Genomic DNA, 9,750 nt, shown 5'->3' with positions numbered 1-9,750 from the left:
CGGAGAGAGACAGAGAGAGAGAGACAGAGAGAGAGAGACCGACACAGAGAGACCGAGAGAGACCGACACAGAGAGACCGAGAGACCGACACAGAGAGACCGAGAGAGAGACACAGAGAGACCGAGAGAGAGACACAGAGAGACCGAGAGAGAGACACAGAGAGACCCGAGAGAGAGACACAAGAGAGAGAGAGAGAGAGAGAGAGAGAGAGAGAGAGAGAGAGAGAGAGACCGACACAGAGAGACCGACACAGAGAGACCGAGAGACCGACACAGAGAGACCGAGAGAGAGAGACACAGAGAGACCGAGAGAGAGAGACACAGAGAGACCCGAGAGAGAGACACAGAGAGACCGAGAGAGAGAACACAGAGAGAGAGAGAGAGAGAGAGAAGAAACACAGAGACACAGAGAGAGCGAGAGAGACAGAGCGAGAGAGCGAGAGAGACACAGAGAGAGAGAGAGAGAGACACAGAGAGAGAGACACAGAGAGAGAGACACAGAGAGAGAGCCAGAGAGAAGAGCGAGGCGAGAGACGAGAGAGCGAGAGAGAGGAGAGAGACGCAGAGAGAGACACAGAGAGAGAGAGAGAGAGAGAGAGAGAGAGAGAGAGAGAGACCGACACAGAGAGACCGAGACCGACACAGAGAGACCCGAGAGACCGACACAGAGAGACCGAGAGACCGACACAGAGAGACCGAGAGAGAGAGACACAGAGACCGAGAGAGAGAGACACAGAGAGACCGAGAGAGAGAGCACAGAGAGACCGAGAGAGACACAGAGAGACCGAGAGAGAGACACAGAGAGAGAGAGAGAGAGAGAGAGAACACAGAGACACAGAGAGACGAGAGAGACAGAGCGAGAGAGCGAGAGAACACAGAGAGAGAGAGAGACACAGAGAGAGAGAGAGACACAGAGAGAGAGAGAGAGAGAGCGAAGAGAGAGAGCGAGAAAGCGAAGAGACGAGAGAGAGACGAGCGAGAGCGGCAGAGCGAGAGAGAGAGCAGAGAGAAAGAGCGAGAGACAGAGCGAGAAGAGACACAGAAGAGCGAGAGAGACACAGAAGAGCGAGAGAGACACAGAGAAGCGAGAGAGACAGAGCTGAGAGAGAGACAGTGCGAGAGAGAAGAGAGAGACAGACAGAGTAAAATATACTTCACTGAAAGTTGACTTTGTCTACTTGGAATCGCGTCTCGAATATCCCTGAAGTTAACACTCTGCATCGTAGCAGGTCCTGGTCTGTGGGAGTGTAGTCTCCTTGTCTTACTGAGTCAATTCTGTCCAGGAAACTGCAGAGACACACACACACACACACTGTTATCACTCATGTCATTCTGTTGAACATGGTTATCATTCTGTTTAACATGTTATCATTCTGTTTAACATGGTTGCCATTCTGTTTAACATGGTTGTCATTCTGTTTAACATGGTTGCCATTCTGTTTAACATGGTTATCATTCTGTTTAACATGGTTATCATTCTGTTTAACATGGTTATCATTCTGTTTAACATGTTATCATTCTGTTTAACATGGTTGCCATTCTGTTTAACATGGTTATCATTCTGTTTAACATGGTTATCATTCTGTTTAACATGGTTATCATTCTGTTTAACATGGTTATCATTCTGTTTAACATGGTTATCATTCTGTTTAACATGGTTATCATTCTGTTTAACATGGTTATCATTCTGTTTAACATGGTTATCATTCTGTTTAACATGGTTGTCATTCATGTAATTCCGCATAACACAACTATCATTCATGTCATTCTGTATAATATAAAATATCATTAATGTCATTCCGTATAACAACTATCATTCATGTCATTCACTATAATACAACTATCATTCATGTCATTCAGTATAAAACAGTTGTTTCAACAGAGATATTGACATATTGTTCTGCAGAGGAAAACCCCCCATAGACATCATATAAACACACAGTATATATGCCAGTCAGTCGCCACGTCTCTGTGTGTCTCACTGAGGTGCAATAACATCTGGAGACTGCGTCTAAGATGTCCACACGTTGTTTTCAAGGTAATCTACTCCCGTTCGCATAAAAGCCACATCATGAACTATCTATATCCCGGGTTGCATCTGTTTTTTATGGGGAGCAGCATCACATGCACCCTAGCATGCACCCTAGCATGCACCCTATCATGCACCCTAGCACTCAGCGCACACAGGGAGCAGTGACCACGTAATCACGTCATCAAAAAACATGGCAGACAATGGATGAATATTAAATGTTAATATCTCCGGTTGTGAGTGATGGAGAAAAAAAACCCGGCAGCAGCGACAATTATTTGAATAATCAATGGGTGTTTTGAGCACAAAGGACAAATGACTTAAGGGACTTGTAAGAAGTCGTTTTCTTGTGTTACTTTTTACTTTAGTTTATTTAGTAAATATTTTTTAAACTCCCATTTCCTGAACTGCATTGTTGGTTGAGGGCTTGTCAGTAAGCATTTCACGGTAAGGTCTACACCTGTTGTATTCGGCGCATGTGACAAATAAAATGTGATTTGATTTGAACCCTGGTCCCTTGTGTCTGGGTGGGTAAAGGCAGGGCTGTGTCAGTACCGGTCGCTGCCACCGGAGGGCAGGCCTGCTCCTGGGTGGGTAAAAGGCAGGGCTGTGTCAGTACCGGTCGCTGCCACCAGAGGGCAGGCCTGCTCCTGGGTGGGTAAAGGCAGGGCTGTGTCAGTACCGGTCGCTGCCACCAGAGGGCAGGCCTGCTCACGCTGTAGGGGTTATTTCTGTATGTCTAGTTGGGTTGATTACATAAGATGGTTATTGTGGATGGAGGTTAGCTGTTACTGATGTTAGTGCTGATTTAGTATGTCTCTGTGTGTCTCACAGTGTTTCCATTTCAGATCATAATGAATACGATTATATTGACAGGGGTACCTGATCCTAGGTCAGCAGTCCTGCTCTGATGCTTTATGAATACAGGCCCAGCAACACAGACTCTTCTCCAGACAGTACTGTGTCTACTGATGTACTGTGTCTACTGATGTACTGTGACTACTGATGTACTGTGACTACTGATGTACTGTGACTACTGGTGTACTGTGACTACTAATGTACTGTGACTACTGATGTACTGTGACTACTGATGTACTGTGACTACTGGTGTACTGTGTCTACTGATGTACTTTGACTACTGATGTACTGTGACTACTGATGTACCGTGACTACTGATGTACCGTGACTACTGATGTACCGTGACTACGGATGTACCGTGACTACGGATGTACCGTGACTACTGATGTACCGTGTCTACTGATGTACCGTGACTACTGATGTACCGTGTCTACTGATGTACCGTGTCTACTGATGTACCGTGTCTACTGATGTACTGTGTCTACTGATGTATTGTGACTACTGATGTACCGTGTCTACTAATGTACCGTGTCTACTGATGTACCGTGTCTACTGATGTACCGTGTCTACTGATGTCCTGTGACTACTGATGTACCGTGACTACTGATGTACCGTGTCTACTGATGTACCGTGACTACTGATGTACCGTGACTACTGATGTCCTGTGACTACTGATGTACTGTGTCTACTGATGTCCTGTGACTACTGATGTACCGTGACTACTGATGTACCGTGTCTACTGATGTACCGTGACTACTGATGTACCCGTGACTACTGATGTACTGTGACTACTGATGTACCGTGACTACTGATGTACCGTGACTACTGATGTACCGTGACTACTGATGTACCGTGACTACTGATGTACCGTGACTACTGATGTACCGTGTCTACTGATGTACCGTGACTACTGATGTACCGTGACTACTGATGTACTGTGACTACTGATGTACTGTGTCTACTGATGTATTGTGACTACTGGTGTACTGTGTCTACTGATGTATTGTGACTACTGGTGTACCGTGACTACTGATGTACCGTGACTACTGATGCACTGTGTCTACTGGTGTACTGTGACTACTGGTGTACTGTGTCTACTGATGTATTGTGACTACTGATGTACTGTGTCTACTGATGTACTGTGACTACTGATGTACTGTGACTACTGATGTACCGTGACTACTGATGTACTGTGTCTACTGATGTACCGTGTCTACTGATGTACCGTGTCTACTGATGTACCTTGACTACTGATGTACCGTGACTACTGATGTACTGTGTCTACTGATGTATTGTGACTACTGATGTATTGTGACTACTGATGTACTGTGACTACTGATGTACTGTGACTACTGGTGTACTGTGACTACTGATGTACTGTGACTACTGATGTACTGTGTCTACTGGTGTACTGTGTCTACTGATGTACTGTGTCTACTAGTGTACTGTGACTACTGATGTACCGTGTCTACTAATGTACCGTGTCTACTGATGTACCGTGACTACTGGTGTACTGTGACTACTGGTGTACTGTGTCTACTGATGTACTGTGTCTACTGATGTACTGTGACTACTGATGTACTGTGACTACTGGTGTACTGTGACTACTGATGTACTGTGTCTACTGATGTACTGTGTCTACTGGTGTACTGTGTCTACTGATGTACTGTGTCTACTGATGTACTGTGTCTACTGGTGTACTGTGACTACCGATGTACTGTGACTACTGATGTACTGTGTCTACTGATGTACTGTGACTAATGATGTACTGTGTCTACTGATGTACTGTGACTACTGATGTACTGTGACTACTGGTGTACCGTGACTACTGATGTACTGTGACTACTAATTTTCTGTTTGTGACCTTATGAATAGGACCCATTAACACAGCACAGACCCTGGCCCATTGCCCCAGAAAGTGACCTAGAATCTAGACCAGAGACTGTCCTACTATATATACAGACCAGACCCACTGTAGATATAGACCAGACCCACTATAGATATAGACCAGAGCCTGTCCTACTATAGATATAGACCAGAGCCTGTCCTACTATAGATATAGACCAGACAGTGTCCTACTATAGATATAGACCAGAGCCACTATAGATATAGACCAGACCCACTATAGATATAGACCAGACCCACTATAGATATAGACCAGAGCCTGTCCTACTATAGATATAGACCAGACCCACTATAGATATAGACCAGAGCCTGTCCTACTATAGATATAGACCATAGCCTGTCCTACTATAGATATAGACCAGAGCCTGTCCTATTATATATATAGACCAGAGCCACTATATATATAGACCAGAGCCTGTCCTACTATAGATACAGACCAGACCCTGTCCTACTATAGATACAGACCAGAGCCACTATAGATATAGACCAGAGCCACTATAGATATAGACCAGAGCCTGTCCTACTATAGATATAGACCAGACCCTGTCCCACTATAGATATAGACCAGACCCACTATAGAGATAAACCAGACCCACTATAGATATAGACCAGACCCACTATAGATATAGACCAGACCCACTATAGATACAGACCAGACCCACTATAGATATAGACCAGAGCCTGTCCTACTATAGATATAGACCAGACCCACTATAGATATAGACCAGACCCACTATAGATATAGACCAGACCCACTATATATATAGACCAGACCCACTATAGATATAGACCAGACCCACTATAGATATAGACCAGACCCTGTCCTACTATAGATATAGACCAGAGCCTGTCCTACTATAGATATAGACCAGACCCACTATAGATATAGACCAGACCCACTATAGATATAGACCAGACCCACTATAGATATAGACCAGACCCACTATAGATATAGGCCAGACCCACTATAGATATAGACCAGACCCTGTCCTACTATAGATATAGACCAGAGCCTGTCCTACTATAGATATAGACCAGACCCACTATATATATAGACCAGACCCACTATAGATATAGACCAGACCCACTATAGATATAGGCCAGACCCACTATAGATATAGACCAGAGCCTGTCCTACTATAGATATAGACCAGAGCCTGTCCTACTATAGATATAGACCAGACCTACTATAGATATAGACCAGACCCACTATAGATATAGACCAGACCCACTATAGATATAGACCAGACCTACTATAGATATAGACCAGACCCTGTCCTACTATAGATATAGACCAGAGCCACTATAGATATAGACCAGAGCCACTATAGATATAGACCAGAGCCACTATAGATATAGACCAGACCCACTATAGATATAGACCAGACCCACTATAGATATAGACCAGAGCCACTATAGATATAGACCAGACCCACTATAGATATAGACCAGACCCACTATAGATATAGACCAGAGCCACTATAGATATAGACCAGAGCCACTATAGATATAGACCAGACCCACTATAGATATAGACCAGACCCACTATAGATATAGACCAGACCTACTATAGATATAGACCAGAGCCTGTCCTACTATAGATATAGACCAGAGCCACTATAGATATAGACCAGACCCACTATAGATATAGACCAGACCCACTATAGATATAGACCAGACCCACTATAGATATAGACCAGACCTACTATAGATATAGACCAGACCCTGTCCTACTATAGATATAGACCAGAGCCACTATAGATATAGACCAGAGCCACTATAGATATAGACCAGAGCCACTATAGATATAGACCAGACCCACTATAGATATAGACCAGACCCACTATAGATATAGACCAGAGCCACTATAGATATAGACCAGACCCACTATAGATATAGACCAGACCCACTATAGATATAGACCAGAGCCACTATAGATATAGACCAGAGCCACTATAGATATAGACCAGACCCACTATAGATATAGACCAGACCCACTATAGATATAGACCAGAGCCACTATAGATATAGACCAGACCCTGTCCTACTATAGATATAGACCCTGAGCTACAGCACAGAACAACACAGCAGACCTCGATCCTGACCCCACACACACACACACACACAGTACAGGCAGTTTGTGCCCCATCTCATTGTCTTCCTAGCAGAGAGAGAGCGAGAAAGAGGGTGGGGAAGAGCGTGAGGGTGGGGAGAGGCGTGAGGGAGGGGAGCGTGAGGGTGGGGAGAGAGCGTGAGAGGCGTGAGAGGAGAGCGTGAGGAGGGAGAGAGCGTGAGGAGGGAGAGGCGTGAGGGAGGAGAGGCGTGAGGAGGAAGGCGTGAGGGGAGAGAGCGTGAGGAGGGGCGTGAGGAGGAGAGAGCGTGAGGAGGAGAGCGTGAGGGGGGGGAGAGCGTGAGGGTGGGGAGAGAGCGTGAGGTGGGGAGAGGCGTGAGGGTGGGAGAGAGAGAGCGTGAGGGGAGGCGTGAGGAGGAGAGCGTGAGGGGGGAGAGAGCGTGAGGGTGAGGAGAGGCGTGAGGTGGGGAAGGCGTGAGGGGAGAGGGAGAGCGTGAGGTGGGGAGAGAGCGTGAGGAGGGGAGAGCGTGAGGAGGAGAGAGCGTGAGGGTGGGGGAGAGAGCGTGAGGGGGGAGAGCGTGAGGGAGGGAGAGCGTGAGGAGGGGGAGAGAGAGAGCGTGAGGTGGGGAGAGAGCGTGAGGGAGGGAGAGAGCGTGAGGGAGGGAGAGGCGTGAGGGTGGGGAGAGAGGCGTGAGGGTGGGGAGAGAGCGTGAGGGTGGGGGAGAGGCGTGAGGGAGGGGAGAGGCGTGAGGGTGGGGAGAGAGCGTGAGGGTGGGAGAGGCGTGAGGGTGGGGAGAGGCGTGAGGGTGGGGAGAGAGCGTGAGGTGGGAGAGGCGTGAGGGAGGGGAGAGAGCGTGAGGGAGGAGAGAGCGTGAGGGTGGGGAGAGAGCGTGAGGGTGGGGAGAGCGTGAGGGAGGGAGAGAGCGTGAGGAGGGAGGGGAGAGCGTGAGGTGGGGAGAGAGCGTGAGGGAGGAGAGGGCGTGAGGGAGGAAGAGCGTGAGGGTGGGGAGAGAGCGTGAGGGAGGGTGGGGAGAGAGCGTGAGGAGGAGAGAGCGTGAGGGTGGGGAGAGAGCGTGAGGAGGAGCGTGAGGGTGGGGAGAGAGCGTGAGGGGGGGCGTGAGGGAGGGAGAGGCGTGAGGGAGGGTGGGGAGAGAGCGTGAGGGAGGGAGAGAGCGTGAGGTGGGGAGAGGCGTGAGGGAGGGAGAGAGGCGTGAGGTGGGGAGAGAGCGTGAGGGAGGAGAGGCGTGAGGGAGGAGAGGCGTGAGGGTGGGAGAGAGCGTGAGGGAGGTGGGGAGGCGTGAGGGAGGGGAGAGCGTGAGGGTGGGGAGAGCGTGAGGGAGGAGAGAGCGTGAGGGAGGGGAGAGGCGTGAGGAGGAAGGCGTGAGGAGGAGAGCGTGAGGGTGGGGAGAGGCGTGAGGGTGGGGAGAGAGCGTGAGGGAGGAGAGCGTGAGGGTGGGGAGAGAGCGTGAGGGTGGGGAGAGGCGTGAGGTGGGGAGAGAGCGTAGGGTGGGGAGAGGCGTGAGGGTGGGGGAGAGGCGTGAGGGAGGAGAGAGCGTGAGGGAGGGAGAGAGCGTGAGGGTGGGGAGAGAGCGTGAGGTGGAGAGAGCGTGAGGGAGGAGAGAGCGTGAGGGGAGGGAGGGAGAGAGCGTGAGGGTGGGGAGAGAGCGTGAGGGAGGGAAAGAGCGTGAGGAGGGAGAGAGCGTGAGGGTGGGGAGAGGCGTGAGGGAGGGTGGGGAGAGAGCGTGAGGGAGGGGAGAGGCGTGAGGGTGGGGAGAGAGCGTGAGGGGAGAGAGCGTGAGGGTGGGGAGAGAGCGTGAGGGAGGAGAGAGCGTGAGGGAGGGAGAGGCGTGAGGGAGGTGGGGGAGAGAGCGTGAGGGAGGGAGAGAGCGTGAGGTGGGGAGAGAGCGTGAGGGGAGAGAGCGTGAGGGTGGGGGAGAGAGCGTGAGGGAGAGAGAGGCGTGAGGAGGAGAGACGTGAGGTGGGGAGAGAGCGTGAGGGAGGGTGGGGAGAGCGTGAGGGAGGAGAGAAGCGTGAGGTGGGGAGAGACGTGAGGGAGGGAGAGAGCGTGAGGGAGGAAGAGAGCTGAGGAGGAGAGAGCGTGAGGGAGGGAGAGCGTGAGGTGGGGAGAGAGCGTGAGGGTGGGGAGAGAGCGTGAGGGAGGGCGAGAGAGCGTGAGGGAGGGCGAGAGAGACAGACACAGAGAGAGATACAGTGCCTTCAGAAAGTATTCAGACCCCTTCACTTTTTCACATTTTGTTGCGTTACAGCCTTATTCTAAAATGGATTCAATTGATTTTTTCCTCATCAATCTACACACAATACCTAATAATGACAAAGTGACAACAGGTTTAGAGTTTTTTCAAATTTATAAAATTAAATAAACTGGAAATACCTTATTTACATAAGTATTCAGACCCTTTGCTATGAGACTTGAAATTGAGCTCAGGTGCATCCTGTTTCCACTGATCATCCTTAAGATGTTTCTACAACTGGATTGGAGTCCACCTGTGGTCAATTCTATTGATTGGACATGATTTGTAAAGGCACACACCTGTCTATACAAGGTCCCACAGTTGACAGTGCATGTCAGAGCAAAAACCAAGCCATGAGGTCAAAGGAATTGCCCGTAGAGCTCCGAGACAGGATTGTGTCGAGGCACAGATCTGGGGAAGGGTACCAAAAAATGTCTGCAGCATTGAAGGTCCCCAAGAACACAATGGCCTCATCATTCTTAAATGGAAGAAGTTTGGAACCACCAAGACTCTTCCTAGAGCTGGCTGCCCGGCCAACCTGAGCAATGAGGGGAGAAGGGCTTTGGTCAGGGAGGTGACCAAGAGCCCGATGGTCACTCTGACAGAGCTCCAGAGTTCCTCTGTGGTGATGGGAGA

General features: G+C 49.3%; 1 protein-coding gene across 1 annotated transcript in view; it reads right to left on the bottom strand.

Moving 5' to 3' along the window:
• Nucleotides 1–1,294, bottom strand: part of LOC123488439 (guanine nucleotide-binding protein G(s) subunit alpha-like) — a 12,985-nt gene extending 11,691 nt beyond the window's left edge. The window contains exon 1 of the mRNA XM_045219347.1: nucleotides 1,158–1,294. The gene's annotated coding sequence lies outside the window, so the exon portion shown is untranslated. The remainder of the gene's footprint in view (nucleotides 1–1,157) is intronic.
• Nucleotides 1,295–9,750: the final 8,456 nt, after the last annotated feature.

The sequence above is a fragment of the Coregonus clupeaformis genome, unplaced genomic scaffold (genome assembly GCF_020615455.1).
Source record: "Coregonus clupeaformis isolate EN_2021a unplaced genomic scaffold, ASM2061545v1 scaf2294, whole genome shotgun sequence".
Taxonomy (NCBI): Eukaryota; Metazoa; Chordata; class Actinopteri; order Salmoniformes; family Salmonidae; genus Coregonus; species Coregonus clupeaformis.
Note: the sequence above shows the minus strand (reverse complement) of the source record. Positions and strands in the feature narration are given on the sequence as shown.